Below are 25,634 nucleotides of genomic sequence, written 5' to 3' on the forward strand. Positions count from 1 at the left end.
GTCCGGCTGTCACCCGACGCCGTTGGACCCGAATGCTTTGCCCTTCTCCTCCAAATACTTCTACCCCGTTTTTTTTTAAATTTATTTGTTTTAACTACTCACAGTCTCTTCGGCCGCCTTGTTTTAGGCTGATTGGCTCGCTCAAGATGTGGTAGCAGGGTAATCTGTGCCTGTTGCTGCCGCAGCTTTGCTGTTAATCTTCCAGCTTCCAGTAAGTACTATACTTTTAGTAGACGGAGCCTCGTGTTTTCTTTTTGAAGCTCTCTGCTACTGGTTAGTCTTGCCGCAGGGTACGATCGGACTCGTCGCCACTGTAAAGTCTGTAGGTTGTGCAGTAAATAACTTCAGAGACTTTAGAAGTACAAACAAAACAGGTCTTTACTATTCAGAGGTCTGGGCGATTTCTGCCCTAGTTAACGTATCACAACCCTTATATACTGGTGTGGTCACTATCGGTATTACAGTATACATGAGCCAATAGATAGTGCCACCCTAAAGTAGTGCTCTTAAAGGCGAACGGTACATTCTATAGTTCCCTTAAAGGTAAACGGTTACATACACAACAATAACCATTCGCTGCATAAAAAAATCTCATCTCCACTGTCGTTCTTTTGCCAATTATCTTTTGGTTCCTGACCCTTTTGACACTGGAAACTGTTTCTCCTTGTTTACTCTATCAAACCCCTTCATGATTTTGAACACCTCTATCAAACCTCCCCCATAACTTTCTGTGCTCCAGGGAGAAAATCCCAGCTTCTCCAGTCTCTCCACATAACTGAAGTCCCACATCCCTGGTACCATTCTAGTAAATCTCCTCCGCACCCTCTCCAAGACCTCGACATCCTTCCTGAAGTGTGGTGCCTATAATTGGACACACTACTCCTGCCAGAGCCTAAACAGCGTTTTATAAAGGTTAACATACCTTCCTTGTGTTTGTACTCTATGCCTTTATTTATAAAGACAAGGATCCCTTATTTCCTTTTTTAAACAGCCTTCTCAACTTGTCCTGCCACCTTCAAAGACTTGTGTACACACAGCCCACAGGCCTCTCTGTTCCTGCAACCCCTGTATTTTGCTTCACAATGTTGATGGAGCTGTAAACCTGCTAAAACAACAAGCAGGAAATTAAACACAAACCCATTAACCAGTGCACTGAGAATAGTACGGAGAGGGAATTAAGCTTCATCATGTGTTTCCTATCTCAGTCTGGCTGTTGAGAGGTGCCACTTAAAAGAAGAGTTGAGTCTTTCAGCAAATAAGGGCCAGGAGAGAAATAGAAGGCTTGGATGAAAAAGGATTAGAATTTGTTTTGGGGCATTCTGCTCTGCTACGAGTTCTGAAGTTGAGAATTTGCAGCATGGAGCTATAGAGTTTGAAGCTGCAGTCCAGTGGTTGTATCATGAGAGGCTGAACACTTCATAAACATTAAAAATAACAACAGAAAATGCTGGAAAAACTCAGCAGGTCAGGCAACATCCGTGGAGAGAAATTTGCAAGGTTCTGACATTAGAATTAGGCTTTCTTTTATCTGGTTATATATGGCTTGCTGTTCACACCAAACCTCCGACTGACTGCCAATATCAGCCCCTCAGTGCCGGCATCATCAGCAGTAATCAGCGATTTGTCGTGGCGTGACATTGTTACAAATGGCGTGATTTTCGCAACCTACTGTGACAAGTATGATGCTCCTCATTGTGGTCATCACAGCAGGTTGGCATTTTCTTTTTGTGGTCTCGTTTGCCCCCTCCCCGCCACTTGACTCAGTTTAACCTACTTTTCCTGCTGTTATTAACCACTGTTGCTTTACCAGATGACCGTCAGCACCAGTACACATCCCTGCTGTCCAAAGTCTCGTTCCGTATGATGCTTTTTCATTACTGCAGCCCGAGCCTCAGACAGGTTCAGATGTTTGGGGGAGTGACTCACGACTTGTTTAGCCAGGACACCTCGAGTTAAAACGTGAACCAATTGAGTACCAGAAGTTATGAGAGATTGAACATACCCTGAATCTCGCTATATTTGCCTAAATATTGGGCAGGTAAAGGCACACTCTCGTCCATATGGTATGTGAGGTCTGCTTACAGTAGTGATCGGTGATGGTGAACCCAGGGAATATAACTAGCAGGAAAAAAATGTAACAGTCACTTTGTTCACCAGTGTGAGGGGTGAATTATCAATGGATGGATTCAGCCCCTTCTTAGTGTCGGATTCATTCACTTTTCTAAGCTACTTGTTCAGTGATTTTACCAGTCCAGCCGTTTCAAAGCAAAACTAGCAGTAATTATGAAAGCAAACCCTAGTTATTTTCCATTATGCTTAACATTGCTTTAAATCCCATAATACCACACAATAAAAATGGGATCTCACATATTTCGTCAGTATGAATCAGTGACTCTGATAATACATCATCCGTTACATGGCTTAATACCCCGATTCTAATAAAACGTATGAGCTGCAAGTCACTGTGAGCAATGCCACTGCAGATCTGTTAGCGTATTTTTTTAAAGTGTCATGGGGCCAAGTTTTGGATTTGCCTTCGTATTTTGTTCTAAGTTTTTCATGATTGATAATGGTTGTATACCCGATTTAAATAATTTTTGAAATTACTAACATTCAGGCGAATGTAGCAAAACAAAACAAAAAAGACTTGCATTTATATAGCGCCTTTCATGAACACCAGACGTCTCAAAGCGCTTTACAGCCAATGAAGTACTTTTTGAAGTGTGGTCACTGTTGTAATGTAGAAATCGCAGCAGCCAATTTGCGCATAGCAAGCTCCCACAAACAGCAATGTGATAATGACCTGATAAACGTGCATTTATATAGCGCCTTTAATGTAGTAAAATGTCCCAAGGCATTTCACAGGAGCATTATCAAACAAAATTTGACACGGAGGAGATATTAATCAGTTCAGGTGGCCAAAAGCCTGGTGATGTTGGTTGAGGGATAAATATGGGACAGGACACCAGGGGCAACTCCCCTGCTCTTCTTCGAAATAATGCCATGGGATCTTTTACACCCACCTGAGAGGGCAGACAGGGCCTCGCTTTAACGTCTCATCCAAAAGACGGCACCTCCGACAGTGCAGCACTCTCTCAGTACTGCAGTGGAGTGTCAGCCTAGATTTTTGTGCTCAAGTCTCTGGAGAGGGACTTGAACCCACAACCTTCAGAGGCGAGTGTGCTACCAATTGAGCCACAGGCTGACAAAGATTAAGGGTGGGTCACTTCTTACATGGCAAAACAACCACAGGCCCCTGGCCTAGCTCAGTATATCTGCTGGATCCAGACTGACTGGTGAGCTGAGCACAGGTGATCTGAGGCAACCTACAATCAGAAACTCCTGCACACGGGGCTACAAAATGACACAGCCTATTCGCCTGTCCAACCCAACCCACATCTTCACTCCAGACACAGCTATCAATCAGCTTCACACTTCAAAAAGACTGTCAGGATATGACTCACAGAGGTTCTATGAAATGAGCAGATGAATCAATTCGAGAATCTATGTCAAATACTTTGAATAACCCATCCAATATAGTGGCAGCAATCAAACCGTGCATACTATCAACAACTTGCATTTATATAGTGCCTTTAATGTAGTAAAATGCCCCAAGGCATTTCACAGGAGCATTATCAAACAAAATTTGACACCGGGAAGGAGATAATGGGCCAGTAATTCCGGTCCCAACGTGTGAGTACGGACGGGGTACTCACGTGTGGGCCCATTGGAAGTGCCGGATTTCAGCATGCACAGTGCATGCGCGGGAAACCGGCATTTCCTCCAAGGGTTTCAGAGGTCCAACGCGTGCGCGCAGGACTCTGCGCGCACGCGTTGAACTTCCTTCTTTTTGACAGGTTTGCCCGTGTGCAAGGGCCTGAACTTTTTACACACATAAAAAGGAGGCGTAAGGAGTGGATTCTTGAAGGTAAGTGGTCTATTATTTAAAATTATTACATTTTTTCCACAGCTTCATTGTTTTTAAGGACTTTACAGTAAGGTAAGTTTATTTTTAGACCCGATTTCTTAAAAAATTATTTTTTTCAAAAATTTTATTAATTGTTTAAAATAGTTTTTTTAAAGTTATTTATAGTTTATTTAATTATTGGGATGCTTTTTAAAATTTTATTTAAAGTTAAACTAGTCTTTTGGGCACCCGTACTTTTCATGAGTTTGACAGTCTTTACTATCAAACTCATGAATGAAGTTTCCCCTCCCCTGATTGGCTGCAGAGTGCTCACCTGATCCCAGCCGGTACATCGCACTAACTACGCCGCTGGATCAGGCAAGCACATCGTGCCAACATCTGAACCGGGCCAGTGACAGAAATTCCAAGCAGGCCCAGGCTTCAGATGTCGGCGCGCCGGGTGAGTGCACATCGGGGGCTTGCACGCGCGGCAAGCACCCGATCCTAATTTCTGGGCCATTAGGACATAGAAACATAGAAAAATAGGAGCAGGAGTCGGCCATTCGGCCCTTCGAGCCTGCTCCACCATTCAATATGATCATGGCTGACCCTCTATCTCAATACCATATTCCTGCTCTCTCCCCATACCCCTTGATGCCTTTTGTGTCTAGAAATCTATCTATCTCCTTCTTAAATATATTCAGTGACTTGGCCTCCACAGCCTTCTGTGGTAGAGAATTCCACAGGTTCACCACCCTCTGAGTGAAGAAATGTCTCCTCATCTCAGTCCTAAATGTGCTACCCTGTATCCTGAGACTGTGACCCCTCGTTCTAGAACCCCCAGCCAGTCTGTCTAGCCCTGTCAGAATATTATACGTTTCAATGAGATCCCCTCTCATTCTTCTAAACTATAGTGAATACAGGCCTAGTCGACCCAATCTCTCCTCATACGACAGTCCTGCCATCCCAGGAATCAGTCTGGTGAACCTTCGCTGCACTCCCTCTATGGCAAGTATATCCTTTCTTAGGTAAGGAGACCAAAGCTGCACACACTACTCCAGGTGTGGTCTCAACTAGGCCCTGTATAACTGTCGTAAGACATCCTTGCTCCTGTACTCAAATCCTCTTGCAATGAAGGCCAACATACCATTTGCCTTCCTAACTGCTTGCTGCACCTGCATGTTTGCTTTCAGTGACTTTTGTACAAGAACACCCAGGTCCCTCTGTACATCAACATTTCCCAATCTAACACAATTTAAATAATACTCTGCCTTTCTGTTTTTCCTACTGAAGTGCATAACTTCGCATTTATCCACATTATTGATGCGCTATCAATTACTCATAAAAGACTGAGAGTTAGAAGAGTAACCAAAGGCTTTTATTAACAACAGAATGGAGGTCTGCCTCGCGTGGTCGACCGGTCCATGATACTAAGGGCTGGGGAGCAGTCACCTTTATACTAGGACCTGTGGGAGGAGTCAGCCGAGGCATGTCCAGGCATGTACACAGTGGAATACAAACAGGACAAACAGGAATACAAACAGTGGTTTACCACATTCACCCCTTGTTTAAAATTGAGTCCGGCGGGGTGAAGTGTATTAAAAGTTAGTGTATTGGAGTCTCTCCGGAGGTCTTGTCTGCCGCTGTGATCTGCGTGGCGACGGCAGGGGTAGTGAAGTTTCCGGCGTCGAGTCCAGCGTAGGCTGTGGCACAGGCGTGTCGTCCTCGTAGATGTCGAGCGGGTCGCGGGGCCCAGGCCTGCCGTCTGCTGGGGCTGGATATCGGATCGTGGGGGGGGGTGGTAGTGGGTAGTGGGTTACTGCGGCCCCCGAGGGTGCAAGGTCTCTTATGGAGACTGTGTCCTCCCGCCCGTCCGGGTATGCGATGTAAGCATACTGGGGGTTGGCGTGGAGGAGGTCGACCCTCTCGACCAGGGGGTCCGTTTTATGGGTCCTCACGTGTCTTCTCAGTAGGACCGGCCCTGGGGACGTCAGCCATGGCGGTAGCGATGTCCCCGATGTGGACTTCCTTGGGAAGACAAACATTTTCTCATGAGGGGTGGCGTTAGTGGCAGTGCAGAGCAGTGACCGAATAGAGTGGAGCGCATCGGGGAGCACATCCTGCCAGCGGGAGGTTGGAAGGCCCCTAGACTTTAAGGCTAGCAGGACGGCCTTCCAAACTGTCGCATTTTCTCTTTCCACCTGTCCGTTCCCCCGGGGGTTGTAACTGGTGGTCCTGCTTGTGGCAATACCCCTAGTTAGCAGGTACTGACGGAGTTCGTCGCTCATAAACGATGAGCCCCGGTCGCTATGGATATAGCTGGGGAAGCCGAACAGGGTGAAGAGGTTGTTCAGACATTTAATGACCGTGGCACTGGTCATGTCCGGGCAGGGGAAGGCGAACGGGAAACGGGAGTACTCATCAATAATATTGAGGAAGTACACATTGCGGTCGGAGGAGGGGAGAGGCCCTTTAAAATCGACGCTCAGGCGCTCGAAGGGGCGAGTGGCTTTTATCAGGTGGGCCCTGTCTGGTCTATAAAAGTGCGGTTTGCACTCAGCGCAGACTTGGCAGTTCCTGGTCATGGTCCTGACCTCCTCAATAGAGTAAGGCAGGTTGCGGGCCTTGATGAAGTGGAAGAACCTGGTGACCCCCGGGTGGCAGAGGTCATTGTGGAGGGCCCGCAGTCTATCGGTCTGCGCGCTGGCGCAGGTGCCACGCGATAGCGCATCCGGGGGTTCATTTAGCTTCCCGGGCCGGTACAAGATCTCGTAGTTGTAGGTGGAAAGTTCGATTCTCCACCTCAAGATCTTGTCATTTTTGATTTTGCCCCTCTGCTTGTTGTTAAACATAAAAGCAACTGAACGCTGGTCAGTGAGCAGGGTAAATCGTTTTCCGGCCAGGTAGTGCCTCCAATGACGCACAGCCTCCACAATCGCCTGGGCCTCCTTCTCAACAGCGGAGTGTCTGGTCTCCGGGCCTTGGAGGGTTCGTGAAAAGAAGGCCACGGGTCTCCCCGCCTGATTGAGGGTAGCGGCCAGGGCAAAGTCGGACGCATCGCTTTCCACCTGGAAGGGGATGGATTCGTCCACTGCGTGCATGGTGGCTTTGGCAATGTCCTCCTTGATACGGTGGAAGGCTAAGCGGGCCTCTGCCGTCAAGGGAAAAGAGGTGGACTTGATCAGCGGACGGGCCTTGTCCGCATAGTAGGGGACCCACTGGGCGTAATAGGAGAAAAACCCTAGGCACCTCTTCAGGGCCTTGAGGCAGTGGGGCAGTGGAAGTTCCATAAGGGGACGCATCCGGTCGGGGTCGGGGCCGATGACTCCGTGTTCCACAACACAGCCAAGGATGGCGAGGCGGTTTGTGCGGAATATGCACTTCTCCTTGTTATATGTCAGGTTTAGGAGTTGGGCGGTGCGGAGGAATTTTTCGAGGTTTGCGTCATGGTCCTGCAAGTCACGGCCGCAGATGGTCACATTGTCCAGATATGGGAAAGTGGCCTGCAACGCATTTTGATCTACCATCCGGTCCATCTCCCTTTGGAAGACGGAGACCCCGTTGGTGACGCCAAAGGGAACCCCAAGGAAGTGATAGAGGCGGCCGTTTGCCTCAAAGGCAGTGTACTGGCGGTCCTCAGGGCGGATGGGGAGCTGGTGGTACGCTGATTTCAGGTCAATGGTCGAGAAGACGCGGTACTGCGCGATCTGGTTGACCATATCAGCTATACGGGGGAGTGGGTAGGCGTCCAGCAGGGTGTAGCGATTTATTGTCTGGCTGTAGTCGATGACCAGGCGCTGCTTCTCGCCGGTCTTAACGACCACAACCTGGGCTCGCCAGGGGCTGGTGCTGCCCTCAATAATCCCTTCTTTCAGGAGCCGCTCCACTTCGGTTTTAATGAAAACCCTGTCCCCGGCACTGTATCGCCTGCTCTTTGTGGCGATGGGCTTACAGTCGGGGGTGAGGTTAGCAAACAGTTGGGGGGGGGTGACTCTGAGTGTGGAGAGGTTGCACCTGGTGCGCGGCGGGCAGTTTGGAAGCTGCTGGCTGCGGACTGTGAGTGGGGGTAGGGGTCCACCGTACGCCATCGTAACACTTTTAAGGTGGCACTGAAAATCTAACCCCAGCAGGACGGCAGCGCAGAGGTCAGGCAGGACCAGAAGTTTAAAATGATCGTACACGGTCCCGTCTACTACGAGTGTCACCACGTAGTAGCCGCCGATGTCCGCCGACTGGGACTCGGAGGCCATAGAAATCCGCTGTTGCGCAGGCAGGACTGGGAGAGAGCAACGCCGCACCGTGTCGGGGTGGATGAAGCTCTCCGTGCTCCCAGAGTCAAAAAGGCAGATTGTATCGTGACCATTTACCTTAATGTCCATTGCGGAACTGGCCAGTTGGTGCGGTCTCGCTTGGTCCAGTGTAACGGATGCCAGCGTAGGGGTCGGTGTGTCGCTGCGGGTATCAGATGAGGCGGTGTCGGGGGCCTGCTGCGTCCCGGCTGTCATCCAAGATGGCGGCGTCCATGATCCCCATGTGGCTGGAGGCGTCCAAAATGGCTGCTGTACCGGTGATTCGCACATGGCCGGGGAGGTCCAAGATGGCGGCCCGCATGGCCCACACGTGGCGCTGCTGGGGTTCGGGGTGGCTTTGGCCCTGCAGACGCTAGCGTAGTGTCCCTTCTTCCCGCAGCCCGAGCAGATCGCGTTTTTCGCCGGGCAGCGCGCTCTGGGGTGTTTTGCCTGGCCACAGAAGTAGCATTTCTGGCCTTGGGGCACTGCTGTCTGGCCTTGGGACACTGCTGCGGTAGTTGGGCCGTTGTTGGGGTGTGGCTGGGGTGGCACGGCGCTATGAGGCGGTCCTACCGTGTCCCAGGCTGTCATTCCCCGCGGCGTCCACGGTGCAGAGGAGTAGGCATCCATGCCCTGGTAGGCTGCATCCAACGATAGTGCGAGTTCAGAGGCCTTGTTGAGGTCGAGGTTACTCTGCTCCAACAGTCGCTGTCGGGTGTAATTGGATCTGTGGCCCGCTACAAAAGCGTCCCGGATAAGTTCCTCTGTGTACACGGCGGCCTTTACATCCTTACAACCACAGGCCCGGCCAAGCACAGACAGTGCCTGAAGGTATTCCACGGTCGATTCCCCAGGTTGTTGTTTACGACTCCCCAGGAGGTGCCTGGCGTACACTTCGTTCACTGGGCGCGTGTACTGGTCCTTGAGGAGCTTGATAGCGTCCGCGTACGAGGTCGCGTCTTGGATGACCGAGTACACTCGGTGGTTCACTTTGGAGGTCAGGACATCCAGTTTGTCCTCGTCCGATTTGATTGCTTCGGAGGCGGTCAGGAATTTTTCGAAACACTTAAGCCAGTGAGTAAACTTGGTGGATGAGTCCGCCTCCCGATGATCTAAGTCCAGGCATGCTGGTGTGAGGATCTTCTCCATTATAAAAATGTTGTTAATAAAATTGATGCGCTATCAATTACTCATAAAAGACTGAGAGTTAGAAGAGTAACCAAAGGCTTTTATTAACAACAGAATGGAGGTCTGCCTCGCGTGGTCGACCGGTCCATGATACTAAGGGCTGGGGAGCAGTCACCTTTATACTAGGACCTGTGGGAGGAGTCAGCCGAGGCATGTCCAGGCATGTACACAGTGGAATACAAACAGGACAAACAGGAATACAAACAGTGGTTTACCACAATTATACTGCATCTGCCATGTATTTGCCCACTCACTGAAGTTGTCTAAATCACCTTGAAGCCTCTTTGCATCCTCCTCACAACCCTTCCTAGTTTCATGTCATCAGTAAACTTGGAAATATTACATTTGGATCCCTCATCCAAATCATTGATATATATGGTGCATGTACAGCAGGCACCTCAAAGCACTGGAGAGGTACCACCAACTTTGCCTCCGCAAGATCCTGCAAATCCACTGGCAGGATAGGCACACCAACGTCAGTGTTCTCGCTCAGGCCAACATCCCCAGCATCAAAGCTTTGACCACGCTCGATCAGCTCCGATGGACGGGTCACATCTTCCGCATGCCCGATATGAGACTCCTAAAACAAGTGCTCTACTCGGAGCTCCGGCACGGCAAGAGAGCCCCAGGTGGGCAGAGGAAACGCTTCAAGGACACCCTCAAAGCCTCCTTGAAAAAGTGTAACATCCTCACCGACACCTGGGAATCCCTGGCCCAAGCCCGCACAAAGTGGAGGAGAAGCATCTGGGAAGGCGCCGAACACCTCAAGTCTCTTCGCCGGGAGCAAGCGGAAGCCAAGCGCAAACAGCGGAAGGAGCGCACGTCAACCCAAGCACCCCACCCACCCATCTGCCCCACCTGTGACAGAGACTGTAGGTCCTGCATTGGACTTATCAGTCACCTGAAAACTAATTTTTAATGTGGAAGCAAGTCATCCTCGGTTCCGAGGGACTGCCTAAGAGAAAAAGAGAGATATATTGTGAATAGCTGGGGTTCAAGCACTGATCCCTGCGATACCCCACTAGTCACCGCCTGCCACCCCAATGTCTGTTAACCAATTTTCAATCCATGCCAGTATATTACCCCCAATCCCATGTGCTTTAGTTTTGCACACTACCCTCTTATGTGGAACTTTATCAAAGGCCTTCTGAAAATCCAAATACACCACATCCACTGGTTCTCCTTTATCTATTCTACCAGTTACATCTTCAAAAAAGCTCCAGTAGGTTTGTCAAACACGATTTCCCTTTCATAAATCCATGTTGACTTTGTCTAATCCCGTTGGTATTTTCTACATGTCCTGTTATCACATCCTTTATAATAGACTCTAGCATTTTCCCTACTACTGATGTTAGGCTAACTGGTCTGTAGTTCCATGTTTTCTCTCTCCCTCCTTTTTTAAATAGTGGGGTTACATTTGCCACCCTCCAATCTGCAGGAACTGTTCCATAATCTAAAGAATTTTGGAAGATGACAACCAATGCATCCACTATTTCCATGGCTACCTCTTTTAGTGGCCAAAAGCCTGGTTAAAGAGGTAAATTTTAAGGAGTGTCTTAAAGGAGAGAGCGGTGGAGAGGTTTATGGATAGAATTCCAAAGCTTAGTTCTTAGATGGATGAAGGCACAGCCGCCAATAGTGGGGCGAAGGAAGTGGAGGGATGCACAAGGCCAGAGTTGAAGGAATGAAGAAGTTTTGAAGCGTTGCAGGGCTGAAGGAAGTTAAATGGTGATATTAGCCATCATTAATACTGTTTATGCTTACACACACAATTAGATTTTATAACTCAATAGTTAAGCCCTGAGGAAATGGATCATAGTGTTGGCCTCGATTTCAAAATTCTCATCCTTGTTTTCAAATCCCTCCATGGCCTCGCCCCTTCCTATCTCTGTAATCTCCACCACCCACCCCGCCACCGCCCCCTATCCCCGAGATATCTGCGCTCCTCCAATTCTACCCTCTTGAGCATCCCTGATTATAAACGCTCAACCATTGGTGGCCATGCCTTCTGTTGCCTGGGCCCTAAGCTCTGGAATTCCCTTCCTAAACCTGTCTGCTTCACTACCTTTCTTTCCTCCTTTAAGACGCTCCTTAAAACCACCTTTTTGACCAAGGTTTTGGTCACCTGCCCTAATTCATCCTTATGTGGATCGGTGTCAAATTTTTTGTCTTATAACACTCCTGTGAAACCCCTTGGGACGTTTTACTACGTTAAAGGCACTATATAAATACAAGTTGTTGTAGGATAGAAATGAGGATTGAATACCGCAGAGAGTTACACTTCTGTAATTCAGTATTGTTACACCTCTTTTTTTTTTGAATGTTAAGAAACAAAGATCATTTATAACTTTCAGATTCGACTTGGTACTTCATTTTCATTAAGGAAACAATTCCTAAAGCACATCATTAATTGCAGGATAGCAGGGAATTCTCACTTTTTGTTTTGTAAAAATGAATTTTACCCCAAAGCATCTGTCACCCAAGAGAAAAGCAAATCTGATTACTGACCAACATTTAGGAAAGATTTAGCTGCATTGAATGAACTCTGAAAGCTGCAAGATGAAATTTGTGATAAAATGGAGTGCCCTGATCAGTAGCTGATAAATGAAACGTAGAAGAGTTCTTCATTCATCTTCGGGTGACTACCTGTATTGTATTGTCAAAGAGCCCGAGCTGCACTTCAGAACCCAAGAAATGCCATTTCTTTTCTCCAGAAGGAAAATTCACTTATTTGAGTAAGTTGCTGGATAAAGACTGTTATAAGCTTTGGAAAATAATTAGAGGGATTGAATAGTTTACCTGAAAACTATTACAAAACACAAGGACAGAGAACAGTTGCAGAAAGGAAATACCAGCAAAATACTCAAAGAAGTGATATTCAAATCCAATATACCAAAGTGGTATGAAGGTAGTTTGTTCTGACAAGGGGGTCTTGAATGTGCCATCAAGTGCTGGCCACACTAAATGACAAGATACAAAACAAAATTTTGCATTCCAACCAAATGCAAAATCAGCAGGATGGGTAATCGGAAAAGTGTAAATGCTGGAGACAAATTAACAAAAAATAGTAAATGCTAGAAATACACAGCAAGTAAATCAACACCTATAAAAATAAAACTTGGGTTAATGTTTTGAGTCACATCCAAACTCTTTTCTCTTTACAGATGCTGAGTAACCTGCTGTGCATTTTGAATAATTTATGTGTTCATTTAAACTCAAAATTACCATCAGCAGAGCCTACAGAGATTTGGCCTGAATTGAGAAGGTGATACAAATGGACCAAAAAGGGAAGGAAAATCGTGGGGAAAAAAATAAACTGTTGTGGCAGAGCCACTAGGGGACTCCAATCAATTGTATATAATTCCCTTTAATAATATGTTGGCTGCAGCCTGAGTCTGTATCTTTGTTTTCACTGTTTACATGTACAGAGCGTGATCACTTTAAAAGCACGGGCAAACGCGATGACATCACGCCGTTCATCACGTGATCCCCCACCGGCGGGAAAACCGTGATGACGTCATGACGTCAGCCACGGGACCGACCTAGCAGTCCTCGTGGAGCCTCCGAACTGACTAGACCTATATTCGATGTTCTCCTGTAGTTATCTGTTAAACTCTGTTACTTATCATTAAACCTCGTTGATTTGATCGCCTGAGTGGACCTCAGTCTTTTGGATAGGAACTAGACATTCCTACACTGTCACAATTCATGACTAAATTAATACTCACTCCAACTCCAATACTTATTATTTGTCTTGTTTGCCCCATGCTACCACGAACAATGCATTACTTCTGACTAAAGCCTCTTTGGGTAACCTCGTCCCAGGTTTTAGTTCAGATAATTCTGCAACCAATAATAAGGATTCAAACAAGAACTGCCTGGATTATTTTACAATCCAGTTTCCGGTTCCTCTCTTGTGGGCTAGCTCCTCAACTCTTCGCCAATTGACCTTTGCCAAAGGTCATAACATCCCCGTTGGGGAAGTTTTTCGGAGAGCTAACCTGTGCCAACTTTGATAGTTTGCTGCATCAGAGAGCTACCTGGACATATGATGCAGTTTGTTGATTTCCAGAGTGCATTGTTTAAATATTCGCAGTAAAGTTTTAGCTAAGCCTAAACACCATCTAAGCTATTTATTCCACCGGTACATATGTATAAAATCGTACATATTCCACTTACGGATGTGTTGTCAGGCAACAAAACATTTTATTCTTTCAATTGTACTTTTATCACATTAAGCTTCCAATTACCATTTCTTGCAACTTATCTGCTTCTCAATGTATAGACTAAGATTTTCCAACAGTTCATGGAATTCAATAGAACACAGACATTTTCAATTAAAAAGAGCAGCTAAGTGTTGAATAAGAGAGGGTGCTAGAGTGAAAGACTTGCATTTACATAGCGCCTTTCACGACCACCAGACGTCCCAAAGCACTTTACAGTGAAGGAAGTACTTTTTGAAGTGTAGTCGCTGTTGTAATGTAGGAAACGCGGCAGCCAATTACTGCACAGCAAGCTCCCACAAACAGCAATGTGATAATGAACAGATAATCTGTTTTAGTGACGTTGATTGAGGGATAAATATTGGCCAGGACACCAGGGATAACTCCCCTGCTCATCTTCAAAATAGTGCCACAGAATCATTTACGTCCACCCGAGAGAGCAGACGGGGCCTCAGTTTAACGTCTCATCTGAAAGACGCACATGCTCCGACAGTGCAGCACTCCCTTAGTACTGCACTGGAGTGTCAGCCTAGACTGGGATAGGGCTTGAACCCACAATCTACTGACTCAGAGGCAAGGGTGCTACCAACTGAGCCACAGCTGACACTGATAGATATTCTTGATAATGAAGTCATCTGTGCCCGCATGCAGCAAGACCTGGACGACATTTAGGTTTGGGCTGATAAGTGGCAAGTAAATATTCGCGCCCCACAAATGCCAGGCAATGACCATCTCCAACAAAAGAGTGTCCAACCAACTCCCCTAGAAATTCAATGGCATTATCATCATTGAATCCCCCATCATCGTCATCCTAGGGTCACCCTTGACCAGAAACTTAACTGGACCAGCCACATAAATACTGTGGCTGCAAGAGCAGGCCAGAAGCTGCTTGTTCTGCGGTGAGTGTCTCACCTCCCGACTCCCCAAAGCCTTTCCACCATCTATAAGGTACAAGTCAGGAGTGTGATGGAATACTCTCCACTTGCCTGGCTGACTGCAGCAACTCACCAAGGCTTCTTCGACAGCACCGCCCAAGTCCGCAACCACTACCACCTAGAAGGGCAAGAGCAGCAGGCGCAGAGGAACACCACCACCTCCAAGTTCCCCTCCAAGTCACACACCATCCTGACTTGGAAATATATCGCCGTTCCTTCATTGTCGCTGGGTCAAAATCCTGGAATTCCCTCCCTAACAGCACTGTGGGAGTACCTTCACCACACGGACTGCAGTGGGTTCAAGAAGGCTGCTCACCACCACCTTCTCAAGGGCAATTAGGGATGAGCAATAAATGCTGGCCTTGCCAGCAATGCCCACATCCCATGAATGAATTTACAAAAATAACAGGATCACAGAAGAAAATATACAGAGATTTCTATTCAGGAGATTAGATTAGCGACCAAATTGAGATGGGTTTCGTTTTAAAGTATTTATTTTCTTGAGGCTTGGGTTTAGATTCCGGTTAAGTATTTGGCCTGAACAATTATTTCAGGCTTGGCTTGGGACATACACCTCTATTTTAAATATATATTGTGCCGGATTTTGCCACCCCCACGGATAGGGGCCTCGCAAGTGCTAGTTTCAGGCATGCGAAGTGCATGTGCTGAAAACCGGCACTTGCGGTCTGTTAAGAATCCTCTTGACAGATCATCCGCCTGCCCGGGAAAAGTGCCTCTGCGGGTGGAGAGTTGCACATTTTGCACAACTTCCACCCGCTGAAAGGCCATAGAATTCTCATGCCTGGTAAAAGCAGACGTAAGGCCTGCTTTTAACAGCTTAAGAGTGTTGAAAAATCGAAAAATTTAATTTGATAACTCATTTATAAATTAACAATACTCTTCAAAAAGGTAAGCTTATTTTTAGCCCAAAAAAACATTTTTTAATTATAATTTAAAATTAATGTTTTAATTAAATGGAATTGTAATTAATTTTAATTATGTAATTTTAAAAAATTATTTAATGTTTTAGTGTGCTTTGAAATGTGATCCCCATTCATACTATTGACAGTTCTGTGTGTAGAGAACTGTCAAAAGTATGAAGCGGGATTCCCTTCTTTGATTGGTTCACCTGGCCCATGTGATCCCAGGGGTGCTTGCGAACCGACTGCGCCCCGGGGATACCTGGGCCGCTGCGCATTTCCAAGAGAAGAGGCTCAGAATCGGAAGCCTCGGGATCTACGGAACTAGCAGGTAGGTTCGTAGATTTTTTTTCCGATCGGAGGCACCCGCCCGCAGGAAGCCTCTGGTCGGAAGTTCAGGGCCACCTGGTCCAAGAAACTCTAGTGGAAAGTGCTGCACTGCCCTCCCGGATTGAATAATGGAGGGCGTTAGGGTGGACAGATATCTAGCATTTAGCTTTATTAATCAAGAGGATGAGAGGGGGAAATTGCGCAGAACATTCTCTCAGGAGATTGAACAACAGCTGAAGTCCACAATTGGGCAGATGGCAGGTCAGTACAACTGATGGAACGGTAGTCAGAAAATGGAAATTCTAACTGTCTTCAGGTGTCACTGTCTAAAGCCTCAATGATGCTAATGAACATACAATAAGTGCATTATAATAGTCTGTTAATAAGCAATTTATTATGAGCTGGAACTTCAAATCCTTCCATTAATAAATCAGCCTGAAATAAAAAAAATAAATCAGCCTGAGGATGTACAAGATGATTCCATGCTCAACACGCATGTTCAATACACCATTTATTATTGCAGGAAGGATGAAGAGTACAGTAGGATTTGTTAGTAGCTAGAGCGCAAATTACCAAGGAAGCAATACTGAGGAAATTTAATAAAGGCTTTCCGAGGGGACAATAACATTTTCACACCAAAGCAGTTAAGCAGGCGAAGAAATTGCACTGAATTTGTAAGCAATATAGAGCATTACAGTTTCTGCTGTTTACTGAATAAATATAGGACAACTGTAGGAAACAGAGGGGCAATTTCAAGGTCATACTCCATCAATCACCTCATCCAGGGCACATAGCAACAGAGCCCATGCCCGTGGGCTTTGCCCATGGGTTTTCTCCTGAAGCTGATTATGCCTCCTCAGTTATGTTTGCAATCTGCATACATGCTCAGTATTGCTTTTTGGCATAATCATCTCAACATACAATTTATCTGCTTTAGGAGCTGCCAAGTGATTGGGAGTCCAATTTAAAAATAGTGGCTGAATCGAGTAGTCATGGATATAATGAGAAAATGAAGAAACTCAAAGTGGTGTAGCATGGGATATGAAATTATTCACTGCATAAATGAGCTGGACGCACACTGATGAGGGGGAAAATGATGGGTTAATCCACCACAGAGAGAATTATAGTGGCGCAGTAGTGGCTAAATATCATTCCCGTTACAGCAGACTTATGAAATTGATGGCCCATATTATTCTGAATTACCATATCAATAGTTCTGTTTTTTAAATATTTAGAGCAGTAATTATTTTGACATCCAAGTGAGCCTACTTAAATTTTACAGCAGCCATTGGGACTGAAACTCATGGATGTCAAAGTAAATTTACTGTGTTATGTACTGTACTGGTAATTAGTTACATTTTTTGACTGGGAAGTAAGGGGAAGCACACAGTATTTTGAAATTTGTCAGCAGGCATTTAAAGATTGAAAGCATTTGCAGCTCTTGAAGGATTCAAACTGTTATTTTGCCTGCAAGCAGAATGTAATTAATGGAAATAAATGGTGGCACACATTTGTTTCTTGCATTCGAATTACAGAGTGCTAATGGTTATGAGAAAGTGATAAGTATTTGCTTCAGTTGCAATACTGTCAGTTGGCCATGTACACAGTACACTCTGTATCTCCTGTGTCTGCTGCAGTTGTGATTTACAAGAAAAAAATACACTCCAACTCTTTGGCGGCTGTAGAGTTGATTACATTTGAGAGAAAGACCTTCAGAATTAGTTGGCGTTTCATTCCAAGTGAGCTATGCAGTTTTCCCAGGTCACAAAATGTACATATCCTTTTTGGATCAACATAGAATTTATGAAGAGATACAGTAGGTAAATATCCTGACTCCCCAAAGCCTTCCCACCATCTACAAGGCACAAGTCAGGAGTGTGATGGAATACTCTCCACTTGCCTGGATGAGTGCAGCTCCAACAACACTCAAGAAGCTCGACACCATCCAGGACAAAGCAGCCCGCTTGATTGGCACCCCATCCACCACCTTAAACATTCACTCCCTCCACCACCAGCGTACAGTGGCTGCAGTGTGTACCATCTACAAGATGCACTGCAGCAACTCGCCAAGGCTTCTTCGACAGCACCTCCCAAACCCACGGCCTCTTCCACCTAGAAGGACAAGGGCAGCAGGTGCATGGGAACACCACCATCTCTAAGTTCCCCTCCAAGTCACACACCATCCTAACTTAACAGTATATCGCCGATCCTTCATCGTTGCTGGGTCAAAATCCTGGAACCTCCCTCCCTAACAGCACTGTGGGAGTACCTTCACCACACGGACTGCAGCGGTTCAAGAAGGTGGCTCACCGCCACCTTCTCAAGGGCAATTAGGGATGGGCAATAAATGCTGGCCTCGCCAGCGACGCCCACATCCCATATACGAATAAAATAAAATATACACAAGACAAATGGTTGAGCTGTGGTTCATTTTACAACCACTCCTCGATATCAAAACCATAACATATCAGTATGAAAGGACAGCAACATCAGGATTACCCACCCTGCAAGATCAAAGCTTGGGTGCCAGCAGGATTACAAAAACTATGAACTCAAAGGGCAGCACTACTAAATGTGGAGAGTGAGATTTAAAATGTGATCATCAGCCAGTCAAGGTATCCATGCATTTCAAGGTTATTTTGAAGCTTAAATCAAGTGTTAAGAGGGACTGACCTGATTTTAAGTTAAAGCAGAATTCTTGGAAACTTGTTCATTGTACCACATTTGGAATACTGTCTGCGATTTTTAGCATGTGATGCTCTAAAAGAGCAGAGAATGTTCACAGTAAAGATCAAGGATGAAACATTACATTACGACGATAAACTCACATCCAATTAACTCCCTTTGTAGAATGATTCATGGGGGCACATAAATTTAAGAGCACAAGCAGAACGGTCAACACAATATTACCAAACCTCCACGAGATGTTAAAGGACTTTTCAAGCTTTGAAGATTTTATCAGACAAACATTTTGAAAAAAACAACTGCCATCAAAGCAACGATTTAATGCTGCATCAAGATACCTTTAAAAATGGATCACAAGGATAAATGGAGATAGCAAAAGCCAATTACGATGTCACACTTTGGCTTCAGCTCTGGTGGAACCAGGTCATCTGTGGAACGGAATCAACGAGGGCTGAATAATTTGCAGACAATTTTAGATTGCCATTCTAGAGTTCTTGCATGATTGAATTTGGGGATCATGGTGGCATGATCATTTTCTGTAATGTTCCTGCTTGGGAGGCTGGACAGATGCAGTACTCGGAATGTTGAAAGGAGCAGGCACAAGAAGTCAAATGGATTGTTATTTTTTTGTTGAACTTTTCACTTATATTTTAACCATGTTGCAGCCGAACTAATCAAATGCATGCCCTGGATTAGAGGGGCCCTGCAAAACTCAAGTCGATCAGGGTCAACCTGCCAATTGCTGGAATCAGAACTGACGCAAAGTAAGATGGTTGTGGGTGTTCGAGTCCAGTCAGTACAGATCCAGGAAATGACTGCAGGAGATTCTTGGAAGCATCTGCAACCTAACCATTTTCAGCAGCTTCATCAATAACCTGTCCTCAGTCATAAAGTCAGGAGTGGGGCTGTTTTCCGACAATTCTATAGCATTTAGCTCCATTCACAATTGCTCTGATAATTAATCAGCGTGTGCCAGCCTCCAACAGGATCGGGATAACATCCATACTTGGGCTGATTAGTGGCAGGTAACATTTGCAGCACATAGGTACCTAGTAATGCCCATCTCAAACAGAAGGAAGCCTTCTGTTGATCTTCAATGATACCACCATTGTTGAGTTCCTCACCATCAACATTCTGAAGGTCACCATTTGCCAGAAGCTTAATTGGACAGAAGCTGCATACTTTATGATGAGAGGCTCAACTCTTGATCCCTCAAAGCCTTTCTACCCTCTACAAGGCTCGAGTCAAGAGTCTGATGGAATATTCATCACTCAAAGAGCTCAACACCCTCCAAGACTAAGGAGTTTGCTTGATTGGTGCCCTTGCCACTGGACTCAATATTTACTCCCTCCAACACCGGCGCACTGTGGCTGAAGTGTCAACGATCTACAGGATGCACTGCAGCAACTTGCCAAGGTTAATTTATCAGCACCTTCCTTACCCGTGACCTCTACCATCAACGAGAAAGAGAGCAGCAACATTGTGGAAAAACAATCCCCTCTAAGTTCCCCTCCAAATCATACACCATCCTGACTTGGACATATATCGTCATTTCTTCATCGTCACTGGGTCAGCATCCTGAAATTCCCTACCAAACATATTGTGGGAGCACCATCGCCACAAGCATTGCCACAATAAAAAGTAGAAAGCCCACCACCACCTCCTTGGGGAAACTAGGCATGGGCAATACATCTAGCCTTGCCAGCATTACCCAGATCCCAAGAACAATTTTTCTTTAAAGTTTAAGATGGGGGTAAATGTCATCTGACAACAGCCAAATAAGCAGTATGCAACAGTAAGCCAAGCATAATGGCGACACAGGAGCCAGTATTTGACGAGTAACTTAGACAGGTACAACTGCTATTTCCAATGATGTAAACTTTTCAAATATGAGCAGCAAACATCTTCTGTAGCTATCCTCGGTTATATCAAATTCCTCCAAAATCACATCAATGTTAACATTGCCAGTGGGTACAAATAGTCAAGTTACTTTGCTGCAAGCCAATTTAAACACAGCTGAAGATTAGATCAGAGTAAATGCAAGTAGAGTCAAGGCATGATAAGTTGCGACTGCATACTATGAATTACAAGCAATGAGTTAAAGCAATAAATAATTGGGGAAATTTAACATGATTAATATTCAGTTTCCTGGAGAAATACCAAATGAATTGTGCTGTGAGAACTATTATGATGAGATCTCAATAGATTTAAACAGACCCTGTATTAAACGGGTATTGGGCGATGAATTAAGATGCCTTGGGAATTGGAGCAAATAGCCTTTCACTATTCTTTTTGAACTGACTGTCACTGTTAATATTCCAAATCTGTGCTGGCACAGTATGCAGAATTGTGCATGTCTGGAATGCAAAACGTTTTGGACCTTGAGCTTGGTAATACCAGCTGCATTGCAGAAGTTTCCGAAGCAAGCGACATGAATGCTGAGAGTAATTAAAAATAAATAAGACCATATAAAATACAATTCCATCAAATGCTTGCTTTAGTGGCAACGTAAATGTCATTTACAGATCTATTGGATTTGGCCACTTGGCTGGACAACTGAAGGACCGTTTCTTACAGCGGCTTGAAGAATGCTCATCAAGCTTGTTGCTCAGTCCTTCTAAAAATCCTTTTCTGTTACAATGGACATACAACATATCCAGTTTATCATATAATCCCATGCGAGTGGTGAGCTTTCATTTGGGTATGCACTCTACTAGTTATCTTGTATGTAGTGCACTTTTCAGCCATTAAGCTCTTTCATTGTTGCTCTTGGCTATGCAATAAATAATCAAGTACCATTGAGCTGGGCGTACAATCACTGGGTGCTTAGTAAATATTAATAAAGCACATTAAGGCAGGATTTGTGAAATGAGAATCAGGGAAACTAATTTCCGTAGACATATTTGAAAAGTTGCTGAACACAGAAAACAAAAGGACAAGAGGTCACTTTTCAAGTTAGACTTAATATCAACACAAAAGGTTTTGATTTTTAAGGAGAAGCAACCAAATCAAGGAAGCTAATATATATTCTTCAAAACCATAATATAACGAATTAATTAAAATTCCCAACCTACTTTGAGCATTATCCTCAGTGCAAGATTCCTTTAATTGGAGAATAAAACATTAAAACGCTGCAGCCTTGAAGGTTCTCCGCATGGCACCGGTAGTGAAGAAAGGCAGATTTAATCAAGTCCATTATATATTCAATATTAACTTATTCAAAATATCCCCATGTCCGCAAACTTATGCATAGTTTAATTAAACTCTCGCTAAACTTTATTAAGCTGTCTTCAGCAGGGAAATTTGTTGAGAGTTCATGGTTCACAATTTAATAAACACATACATAAATGACTGATGCCTTCAGGGAAGATAACCTGAACTAAAAGGCCACCATAAATTCAATTAAGGAATGCTTTGTTCTTCTGCTCATCCTTTGGAATATTTACATTAATAAGTGGGTTTGATGCTAAATAAATTGTTCTTTCCCCTGAAGATAGAACCAATATGCAATTTTAAAGCAGTATCTGTGGAATAAGAAAGACAATTCAACTTTTATTAAACATTTTCATTAGCTTATAACATTTAGTGGAGCTAACTCCTTACCAGAAAAGGGTATGAATAAAACAATGGGTTATGTTATCATTGCACAGATTTAATAATTATCTCAATTATTATAGGCTAATCTATTTAGTTAATATGAATAAAGCTTGCATTTTATGCACCATGATCGTTCTAGTCTAAATATTGGATTTTCTGATGGCCTTAAAGTCAACTATGATAATATTGAGGTGTTTCCATTCATCAAAATACAAGATAATTAGGGTTCAGGAAGCTACTTAGCCTGCCTTAATTAATCCATTCCCCCTGCGCCCCCCCCCTCTCCCTATCCCATGCTGTAGGATCCAATTCTGTCTTCCATAGTTACTGGACAAATTAACATTTTATATAACAATTAACAATTTTGTATATCTCTAAGATCACCACTCAGAAATCTTGTCTCCAGGCTGAAAAGACCAAGTTTCATAACTCAAGACACCCAACACTGGGGATCAACATTATGGCAGTAATCTGCAAGGTCTCCAGCACTTGAATGTCTCTCTTCTTTCTTGGCAACCAGACCTGGATGTAATACTCTATTGCCTGTTTGAACAGAATATGACGACATTTGATCATTACCACCTCTAGTTTATATTTGCATGTTTTGGCTTCATCGTTCACATTCTATTGGCTTTGTTAATTATTGCTCTGCTTTGGTTGGACATTTTACCAACGAGTTTATGAAGACTTCTAGATCTCTTTCAGCTTCAACCTTGGTTAGTTCAATACCACTCATAGATTCTGCTCCATCATCCAGTTCTCCTTCCTATGCTTAGCCTTTTACACTTGGCTGCATTAAATTTCATCTGCTGTTGTTCAACCCACTTATCTTGTTCAACTCATTCTTAAATATATAAGCTGCCCCTTCCGATTCCCACTGCTCCTCCCAGTTGGCCATCATCTGAAAATCTGACCACTTTACATTGTGTTTCTGAATCCAAGTCACTTAGAAGCACTGGTGGTCCCAGCACTGAGCGCTACCCTTCGCCAGTTTCTTACCCGAAATCCCCAACTTTGTCAAAGGCCGATGTCTCTGGGCTCACGTTCCACAAGTCACGCGTGACATTTGTTTTACACCCAATTCCGTCACTACACGAGTTTTTCCCCCCATAGTCTTCAGTTCACTTATGCAGTTGATGTGCAATAAAAATACTGCAATCTTGGTCCTCATCATATGTCACTACATTGATAGATTTAAGTTATTATAATTTAATTTCACCCAAAACCAAAATACCATCATAGAGTCCTAGATCATAGAAACTTACAGCATGAGGCCATCCCCACTTTTTGTCCATAACCCTGTAGGTTCCTTATCCTCCAGTACCTGTCCAACTCCCTTTTTAAATTATTTATGGAATCAGCTTCCACAACCTTTACAGGTCGAGCGTTCCAGATCGCGACAACTCAGTAGAAAAAATGTCTCCTCGTCTCCCCTCTAGATCTTTTGCCAACGATTTTAAACCCATGACCTCTGGTTATTGGCCCACTCGCCAGAGGGAGTACTTTGCCTCTCTCCACTCTATCAAAACCTCTCATCATCTTGAAAACCTCTACTCGGTCACCTCTTAATCTTCTCTGTTGCTATACTTGGGGGAGGGTGGGAATGGACTGCAAACATTTTTTAAACCAGCAACTCTGATTGTGTAGAAATATTTCAGAATGTTTCCCACAAAGGTTTGTTTGAATGCTCAGTACACAGGTTAGATATTCCTTCAAATACAGGGATATAATGTTGGGAAATGATACACTTTTTTTCTGAATATCTCATTTTTCATTCTTTTGTTAAAAAATTGTTCCCTATGATAACTGTGAGGCAACAGCTGATATCAAGTGGATGACCTTCAAGAATAAAGAGCCCTAATTTATCCACCATTTTTTCCCTTACTATTTTTTCTTGCATCCTTTTCAGAACACATTGATTGCTTGCTGTGATACAGTTCTAAGTCACCCTATACTACCTTGGGAAAGTGATCATTATTCAAGTGCGAGCCTCAACAATAAGTAGTGCTAGATTATTTGACAACAGGCCACTGAGACCGATGGCGTCGTCACCCAACATCTACAAATGCGGACATCCAGCAAAGTTCTCTGCACAAGATCAGGAAGCCAGAACCTCTGGTCAAGTTGCACTTCCCAGTGATGCAATTATAATACCTTGAACCTTGAACCCAGCTGAGATTAGCAAATTAGAGATTGAAGCCAAGACCTTCCTGGTCCATTTGGTTAAACTAGAGACAGGATAAATTCATTCCAGTATTGGGGGAGCCTATGTGTCATTTTTGACTTTGTGGGGGGAGGGTGGAGGGGATCACTGAAATCAGACCATTTAGAATCAGAGCTTTGGGCTGGATTTTATCAATGGAGGCGGGACTCCCACTTTTGGGGTTGTAGTCCCGCCTCCATTGAGATGTGGCCAATCCACGTGATTTTAACTTGATTGACCTTGTTGAGCCCGCTGGGCGGGCTCAGCAGGCCAATTAAGGGCCATCCGGCAACAGGTGACGTCACAGATTGACATTTCATCTGTCAAGAGCTTTTGACAGATGAAATATCAGCGTTTGACAGTTCTTTGAAGCGGTTAAACACTGACAATCTGTACACTAAGTTAATTCCTTCCTCTCAGGCTGATTTAGAGATCTCTCCAGAACAGAAAGCTGAATGCTGCAACTTTTGACAGCTCGCGGACATTCTGCTTTCTGTGCCGGTGAGATGAGGGACTCCCGAGACCTGAAGGAAGGAAGCCTGCATTAGTAAGTAAAGGTAAGTAAAACTTATTTAAACACTTTACACACACCAAACACACTTACCTCTGCACTCATGCACCCATCACTCACCTGAACACCGGACATCTCGAACATTCCAAGCCCTTCAGCCCGATGGTCCACCTCGCTAACTTGGCGTGGTTTGGAGCCGTCGTGAAGCCCACACTTCAGGGATAAAAATAGGGATTAGGCCAAAAACTGCCAGTTAACTACCTGTTAACAGGCAGTTAATTGGCACTAATCCCCTTCCCGCCTCGGGAAGGCAGCTCCCAGCACAAGTCGGGTACCCACCGCCTGGGAAGCGGGAAGGGTTCGTGCCCCCCAATTCTGCAATTTTAACACCCCACACGCCTCCATTCCCGCCTCCATGGCCCAGGGAAATTTGAGCCAGTTGTATCTGTCTAGTGACTCACAGATGAAATGAAAGCCATCTTCTAAACAATAACTTGCATTTATATAGTACCTTTAACATAGTAAAACATCCCAAGGCACTGCACAGGATCATTATCGGACAAAATCTAACACCAAGCACATAAGGAGATATTGGACAGGCAAACAAAAGGTCACAAAGGTAGGTTGTAAGGAGCATCTTAAAAGGAGTAGAGAGTGGCAGAAAGGTTCAGGGAGGGTATAGCTGTGCTTAGGGTCCAGGCAGCTGAAGGCACAGCCGCCAATGGTGGAGTGATGTAAATTGGGGATGCGCAAAAAGCCAGAATTGGAGGAGCATAGAGGTCTCGGAGGGTTGTAGAGCTAGAGGAGGTTACAGAGATAGGGAGGAGCGAGGCCAGGGAGGGATTT

The sequence above is a fragment of the Somniosus microcephalus genome, chromosome 26, assembly GCF_052327205.1.
Source record: "Somniosus microcephalus isolate GS21.2 chromosome 26, FLI_Smic_1.0, whole genome shotgun sequence".
Taxonomy (NCBI): Eukaryota; Metazoa; Chordata; class Chondrichthyes; order Squaliformes; family Somniosidae; genus Somniosus; species Somniosus microcephalus.